This window comes from Helianthus annuus, chromosome 7 (genome assembly GCF_002127325.2).
Source record: "Helianthus annuus cultivar XRQ/B chromosome 7, HanXRQr2.0-SUNRISE, whole genome shotgun sequence".
NCBI classification, from domain to species: domain Eukaryota; kingdom Viridiplantae; phylum Streptophyta; class Magnoliopsida; order Asterales; family Asteraceae; genus Helianthus; species Helianthus annuus.
Genome location: NC_035439.2, coordinates 17,918,624 through 17,927,785, shown reverse-complemented (window position 1 = coordinate 17,927,785; position 9,162 = coordinate 17,918,624).

The window sequence follows — 9,162 nt, the reverse complement described above, 5'->3', positions numbered from 1 at the left end:
TCAGTATGCTCATTCACCTTGTCAAAATCAATATTATCAAGCCACAATGTCACATGTTCCCTCACATGCTAAACTGTGTCACAGACACATGCACCAGCAATTCTCAAACTACTGGTTACCCTACATCAGACTCAAATTATCAAAGTTTCTCTAATCAAAACTTTGTAGACTAGAGCCGTATGTCTGATGATGTTCCCAATGATAATAATCTAGCCATGTTTGCTACAGACTTCGAGCAACATGCAATCACAGATGAACTCGTTACATCTGAGGATTTTCTAAATGAAAAACTTATCTATAAGGTTCCAGAAAGAACTGCTGGTAAATCCTCAGAAGTCATGTCTGCTAATTTGGCACTTATCTTCACAAATGAAATTATCAAAATTGGATTCTCTCAATGTGATAGCTTGTGCTATGTTGATAGTGGGGGATCTAGACACATGACAGGTTGTAAAAATCTTCTTTCTCGCTTTAGAGCCCATGGTGGATCAGATATATCCTTTGGAAACGACTCAAAGGAAAAATCTTAGGGTCTAGTGAGGTAAATGCGGGAAAACTGAAATTTGAGAATGTTAACTTTGTTGATAAATTGAAATTCAACCTTCTGAGTGTGTCGCAGATGTGTGATAAAGGATATTACACATTCTTCACTAATAACTCTTGTAAAATTGTTGGCCTTGAGATTGTGCAAAAAATTAAGTGTCTAATTGCCAATGAAGCTAACTTGTGGCCAGCAGAAGTGGAAATGTGTATGTAGTTGATATGCTAAAAAACAACCCCATGCCACAAAGTGTATGCCTATTTTCTTAGGCATCCGCAAAAGAAACTGAACTGTGGCATATAAGGTTAGGTCATATCAATTTACAAGCAATCAATGATGTATTCAAGCAAGGTCTTATAAGGGGACTTCCTAAGAAAGAGTTCAAACTTAATCATCATTGTATCTCTTGTCTTAAAGGAAAGCAACATGACGTTTCTTACAAATCCATTGAAGAATCCAAAAACTCTGGATGTCTTCAGATACTTCATCTTGATCTATTTGGGCTTGTTAAGATAATGAGTCTGGCCGAAAATAATATTGTTTAGTCATTGTTGATGACTATTCAAGGGGATTATTTCTTCCACTCCAAAGATGAAACTGTTGAGATCATAAAGAATGTCATTGTGATGGCAGGAAAGCAATATGATCTTCCGGTTAAAATTATCATCAGTGACAATGGAACTAAATTCAGACATCACACATTTGACATATTCTGTGAATCCAAATGGATTGTAAGACAATTAAGTGTGCCTAGGTCTCCTCAGAAAAATGGTGTGGTAGAAAGAAAGAACAGAACTTTAATTGAAGCTGCAAGATCCATGCTAACTTATTCTAGTTTACCACTTTCCTTCTAGGAAGAAGTAGTAAAAACTGTTGGGTATATGCAAAACAGGGTTCTAATTAATTAAAGACATCAAAAGACTGCCTATGAAATGCTCTATAAGATCAAGCCATTAAATTCCTTCTTCAGAGTATTTGGGTGTCCTTGCTTCATCTTGAATTTAAAATATTACATATAAAAGTTTGTTGCCAAGGTAAACTGTGGTTATTTTATTGGGTACTTTTCAACTGCAAAATCCTACAGAGTGTTCAACTCCAGAACAAAAGTGATAGGAGTGACTTTGGATGTAAAATTCAATGAATTATCTAGACTCAAGATACCTACCAATCGTGTTGCATCATTTAATCCAGAAATCAAAAAATTTGGACCAAGAAACGATCCAGCAGTTTCCAGGGTCAATCAAACTGTGGAAGATACAACCGTAGATTACAGAACAATGTCTTCATACAACCTTTGTCGTCCACAAACAAGAAGGATTAAACTATTGAAGTCAGCTTTGATTATAGCACAATAGTTCTAGTACTTGTTGATGGGTCATATAAGTATTCACCTACCAGTAGTTTTGAGTCTCAAATTGCTGATAACTCATTATTGAACCTCTTGGTCCAATGCCACCACCACTATTCCCTTATACACCCAATAACTGCTCAAATGATCAATCTGAACCCAGCTCCTCAAACACCATCACATGCATTGTACCTTATGTAGGAGGGCATCCTTTGTTGAAGTTTCATCCTCCAGAACAAATCATAGGAGATATGAACATATGAGTCCTTACAAGGAGCCGAAAAATAAACTTTTGTTTATTTGTTGGTTTTCTATCCATGAATGAACCTCTAAAATATCAAGATACCTTGAAAGATAACATCTGGGTAGAGGCTATGCAACAAGAGTTACTTCAATATAAAAGACAAGAAGTCTAGGAGCTTGTACCATTAACCAAAGGAAGTGTCCCACTGGAACCAATTGGGTATTTAAGAACAAAATACAAAAGAGGTATTGTGTTGAAGAACAAAGCAAGGCTATTGGTTCAGGGGTACAAATAAGACGAAAAGATTTACTATGATGAATCTTTTCCCTTTGTAACAAGATTGGAGGCTATTAGGTTGTTTCATGCATTTGTTGTAACTCATAAGATGAAAGTATTTCAAATGGATATCAAATGTGCATTTCTTTATGGGAAAATCAATGGAGAGGTCTATATGTGTCAACCCCCTGGCTTTGAAGATGCTTATCACCCTAATCATATCTACAAGCTTGATAAAGCTTTGTATGGACCCACACAGGCTCCAAGAGCATGGTATGAAACTCTTTTACCATTCTTAACTAATAATAATTTTAAGATGGGAGCAATTGATATAACACTATTTTTAAAATGGGAGGGAAAAGACTTGACAATTACACAAATCTATGTTGATGACATCATCTATGCATCAACAAGTTCAAAATTGTGTGAATCCTTTCAAAATCTAATGAAACCAAAGTTTGAAATGAGTGCCATGGGAGAATTACAATGTTTTCTAGGCTTACAAGTTAAGCAACTTGAAAGAGAAACTTTTATACATCAAAACATATATGTCAAAGCTCTTTGAAAGAAATTTGATTTAGAAAATTGTAAAACTTGCACAACTCCCATGTGTACATCTAAATCTTTGGACTCTGATCCATATGGAAAACCGGTAGATCAAACCTTACATAGGTGTATGATAGGGTCATTGATGTATCTCGCTAAATTAAAACCAGATGTCATGTTTGATACTTTTGTGTGTGCAAGATATCAAGTCTCTCAAAGAGAGTCACATTTAATTGCTGTGAAAAGGATGTTCAAATTTCTAAAAGGGACTACAACCCTAGAAATATGGTATCCAGCTAATGACAATCTTGAGTTACTTAGCTTTTCAGATAGTGACTTTGTAGGATATTTGACAACAAGAAAGTCAACAATAGGTGGAAGGCAATGCCTTAATCTTTTGGCAAAGTAAGAAACAAACTGATGTGTCAAATTCAACTGTTGAAGCAGATATATTGTAGAAGCTATTGTATTGCACAAATCCTTTGGTTGCAGAACCAACTATTGCATTATGGAATCACCGCTTTGAAAACACCAATCAAAATGGACAGTGAAGTAGCACAAAACATAATAAAAAATCATGTTTAACATTTCAGAACCAAACATATTGATATCAGACATCACTTTGTAAGAGATTGTTATGATTATGGTCTTATTTCAATTCATCATGTGTCCTCTGCAAATGAACTTGCAGATGTTTTCACTAAACCACTGGACACACCAACATTTCAAAGTCTAATCTCTAGACTTGGGATGTTAGAATTAGAATAAACAATGTAAAAAAAGTGTGTACATCTAACATTCATATAAATCTTGTTCTTTTCAAAAACAAAATAACTTGTTACAAACTAGTAGTTTTTCCAAAAATAGAATAAATTTCTGGTTCATTACAGTAGTTTTATCAAATGATTGGGTTCTATTTAGAAGTTTTCAATACAACTGATTTCTTTTCAGTAGCTGCATATCCTAGGACTACAGGTATGATCTCTATTCTTCCAACATATCTTAAATTTCTGAGCCCTCTGCTCCTGTATATCCTAAGGAAATTACCTTCCTATGGTATCCCAATGAAAAAACTCTCAACAAAACATGTTGTCATGTAAAACTTAATTCACAACCCACTCTCCCAAAAGAAGGTTACTCAGGAAAATTAAGGCCCCTGATAACCTGAGTGACACACATATTTACTCAAAAGACAGGTGTTACGTCTTCATATCTTGTCTTGATGCCTTAACCAAACTAGTGCCTAAAATTATAAACAACTGTTTATTTTGTAAAAACAACAATCAGTTTTTCATGATGGATAAACATCTGAACATTACAATATGAGAAAAGCTCACTCGCACACTCTAGAGATAATACTTCAAATCAATGCTCAGATGTCACAAAGTTCAACTTTTATCCCACATGAAGAGGAAATGAAATATCTCTCGTATTTCATGTTGATGAGATTGCATGTGTGGCTTCCACGCTTCTGATTGATCTCACTTGATCACAGATTGGAAATGGAAACATAAGTAAGACCATTCATAGGAAACAGGACTTTGCTTTCTATGAAAGTCAAAACAGATGGAAGTCCCTAATACCAAGAAAAAGGGACATCACAATTTGTCAAAACTAATGATACAACCACAATTAGTGGGGGCAATTGATTTCAGTAATTAAATGATGCCAGATTCTGAAACTTCTGGAATTGATGTAACAAGCTGAGAGTTGAGGTCTCCAATCTCAAGTAGATGGTCATCAACATACCTCAAGCTAAGTTCAGCTGAACCATGAACATACCCAACAGCTGGCCTCCTAAAATAGGAGTTGTGAAATTTCCCAATCTACTAGTCACATTTCAATCAAGCACCAGCCATAGAAAGCCAAACTACTAGAGAGGCAACAACCACCTCTTCACTTACCAGTAAGATGGAAATCACTTAGACCAATCTGAATAAGTGCGTACTGAAAAGTGTTCCTTGGTCTGCCTGAAAACAATTTTGATCCCATTGCAATTGTATTTGTATATTGTAACTGTTGAGTTAGTTTCTTTGTTTATTTGTGTTTCTGTTCATGTTCTCCTATAAAATAAAAAAGTAGAAAATTAAAAAAATAATCCAAAAATAGAGTGTTTTATTTGTTTTATTAAAAAATTAACCATTCTTGAAGATTTGACTGATCATCAAAAGTTGAAAGAAATTTAAATTGTGAAATCTGAGTACAAGTACTTGGATGTACAAAGTGTAAAGGTGGTACTTTCCTCTATTGCATAGAATGTTTTCTTATGAATTTCTAAGCTTATTCAGAACTTGATTTAAATCAAGAAACAAGGGTTGAGGAAGAATGAGATGTTGTTAGTTGCTGACAAGCATGAAGCATCACAGCAACAAGATGTACCTGATTCAGAAGAAACAGATACGAGTCATCGTTTGACAATGATAGCAGTCTTGAAGAAGTACATGTGAACCTGCTTGAAAGAGAAAGATTGAAAAAGAAAAGAGCTATTGAAAATCCTCCTCTTGCATTCTTTTTAACAAGATGTTCAAACAGATGCTGATTATGATCCTGATATGAAGCTAACCACAAGAGAAGAAGAAAGAGACCCAGTGTTGAGAGTTCAGAAGTCAAGAACTTCTACAACACCTACAGCATAGCGAGTGGATAATTGTAGAGTGAACAGAAGAAGATGATGAACTATCTTATGCTGATGACTCTTCTAATGATTTAGCTGAAGTTTCTTGTGTTTCGTCCGATAAACCAGAACTCTTCGATTATATCAAAGTTGATGACATGAAAGATGAAGTGAAGACTGATGTGTACGAGGCTCCAAGTACGCAATCTAAGAAGTCTGAACCCTCTGCTTGTGATAAAAGGGTTCAGAGCAAGAAAAAGGAGTCGAAACGAGCAGGTCAGAGACGAGGAAAAGAGAAGTCTAAACATCAAAGATAATCACGCTCTCCAAGATCATCTTCCGACAGCAATCGTCCCCAAAAGACTCGTGATATAAAAAATGCTTTGGTTAAGCCTGTCAACAATGGAAAATGTGAGAAATATGCATTTTACTATGCTAACAAAGCTTTTGGAAAGATATATGAGATTTTTGAACAAGACATGCAATCTAAGCAATACAAAAAGAATCAAAAGAAATCTCCACAACAAAAGGCCTCTACAAACGACAAGTATAGGCATCCAATTCATCTTCATTTGCAAGAAATGTGCAAGAAAATCAAGCACAGAAAGGACTAGTTCGTCCTTCAGGGCCTACAAAAGCAAAGTAAGCTAATCAGAATGCCTTCTACATGAAGAGACAAACATGCTATAATTGCGGCATTCCTGGTCACATTGCTCGGAACTGCACACATCGTCCCTATGTACCCCTATTATGCTCAAAATCAGAGGGTTACACCAAAGGAAAACTACCATTCCAAGCCAATGAAGGTATCATCACCTGAGGTAATGAAGAATGTGAATACCAAGGTTAAACCATCTGATGGGGATTGGAATGCTGCTAAAAACAAACGAAAGGCTGTTCAGAAACAAAAATTTGTTTCTAAATCTAATAAACTTGAAACAGCTAAAGTTTCTCAACCGAAGGCAACAAACACGTTTGTTAAACCAAAACAACTTTGGAAACCCAAATGCAAAGCAGCAACACCATCAATCCTTGAAACAAAAGGGGACATGTGTTTAAAGGAAGTGTCTTATTTTGATTCTTCAGGAAATCCCAGGACCACGATGGCCTGGGTACCAACGTCTTATTAATTTCCTCATTTTTTCAGGGACAACCAAAGAGGAGTTGTTGACAATCTCTAGAATGTGTATAGCAGTTGTTCCAGAGATATAGCGGGTAACATCTTACTGTTGCAAAAAGTTCTATTTCTTTACAGTTGATATGTTTCCTTTGGAGGAGATAAGGGAGGTAAGATAAGATCAGCAAGAAAGGTACAATTTAAATTTCTTGCTTTAATTTTAACATTGATTAGTCTTCAATTGGGTGACGGAATGTTTAAGCAAAAACATTTTCTTTTTCTTTCGTTTATAACTTTGTATATATGATTTCATTATTAGGTAAATTTGTGCATAAAGTGTGATGCACAAATTTAGGGGGGGGAGGGTAATATATGTATATATTCATTGTTTTAAGGGGAGAAAATGAGAAAAATACAAAAACATTTGAAAAACAGAAAAATCCAAAAAGAGTTTATTGCATCACATGGGAAATGAAATAAATGTTCGTGCTAAAGGGCTTGACTAACACATGTTAGGTGTCATGGTTGAAAAGACTAGGATCTAATGTGATATGTTGATCGGCTTAAAGCTTAAAGTGATAAAAGAAACCAAGTGATATAAACATAATGAACTACATATCATGTGGGTAACATACCATTGGCATATGATTTTATGGTCTTAAATCATGCGTTAATAGATAACCAACGTCTGAGGTTTCGGGTCTTTATGATGTTGAGTCATCCGGGGATATCTTGGCTGTCCCTCTATGCATCCAGATTATATGCAGACCTAGGCATAGTCGGGATATCTTAAAAGAGCCAAAAAGAGGCCAAAAACCTTAACAGAAGATAAACTCAAATGAGGGAATAACATATGCTTATGAAAGCATCAATCGTACCAAAAAGGTATTTATCTAATCCTCGTTGGACACAAATATTGGTCACTTTGTTGTACGAAAGTACTGACCTGTTCACCAATAGTCTGAAGTTGTAAAATCAAATGGATGAACTCAATATACTCAGCTGCTACGATGAATCGTTGTGCTTACCTAGATCGCGGGGGTATGTCGTGGTATGGGACACACGGGTACTATAAAATAATATTACCTTAAGATTATCACAAAGTTGAAAAATTGATAGTTGAGCGTTAAACTTTAAATGGACAAACATATTGGCAATCACTTAGACAAGTCTGAATAAGTTCGTACTGAAAAGTGTTCCTCTGTCTGCCTGAAAACGATTTTGATCTCATTGCAATTGTATTTGTATATTGTAACTGTTGAGTTAGTTTCTTTGTTTATTTGCGTTTCCGTTCATGTTCTCATATAAAAATAAAAATAATAGAAAATTAAAAAAAATAATCCAAAAATAGAGTGTTTTATTTGTTATATTAAAAATTAACCGTTCTTAAAGATTTGACTGATCATCAAAAGTTAAAAAAAATTAAATTGTGAAATCTGAGTACAAGTACTTGGATGTACCAAGTGTTCATGTGGTACTTTCCTCTGTTGCATAGAAATATTTTCTTATGAATTTCTGAGCTTATGCAGAACTTGATTTAAATCAAGAAACAGGGGTTGATGAAGAATCAGATGTTGTTAGTTGCTGGCAAGCATGAAGCATCATAGCAACAAGATGTACCTGAGTCAGAAGAACCAGATACGAGTCATCGTTTGACAATGATAGCACTCTTGAAAAAGTACCTGTGAACCTGCTTGAAAGAGAAAGATTGAAAAAGAAAAGAGCTGTTGAGAATCTTCCTCTCGCATTCTTTTTAACAAGATGTTCAAGTAGATGCTGATTATGATCCTGATATGAAGCTAACCACAAGAGAAGAAGAAAGAGACCCACTGCTGAGAGTTTGAAGTCAAGAACTTCCACAACACCTACAGCATAGCGACAACCATAGACTTCGTTAAGACGTTGCTGAATTCATAATATGAAGACAATTTGATGCATCAGTCTAGGGGGAGATTGTTAGGCCCTAAAAGTGTGAGATTGACGCATCAAATATATGCAACGGGCTATGGGTGCGAACTGGGCTATCGTTAGTTTATATTAGGAATCGGACCTTTATAGGTGATTTAGGCCATGTCTAAGGCCATGTGGGCCTGGCAGACCCATGGAGAGCCCATGTAGGGAAGTGGGCTTGTCAAGGGTATATAAACAAGTTTTATTGTCATAACTAGTGGTGCACAAAAAACCCGAACTCGGAAAAAAACCCGGAACCGGGTATTATAAAAACCGGGTTTTCTATACCCGAACCCGAACCCGACCCTACCCATAGGGTAGGGACCGGGTATTCATATTTGATCTAAAACCCGAACCCGGAACCGGGTTTTTTTTATACCTGTTTATACCCGAAACCCAGTTTTTATAAATACCCAGAACCAGTTTTTATAAATACCCGGAACCGGGTTTTATAAATACCCGAAACTGGGTTTTTTTATACCCGGTTATATAGCTACCTCTAGTTTTAAGTAGATGCATCTTTGAA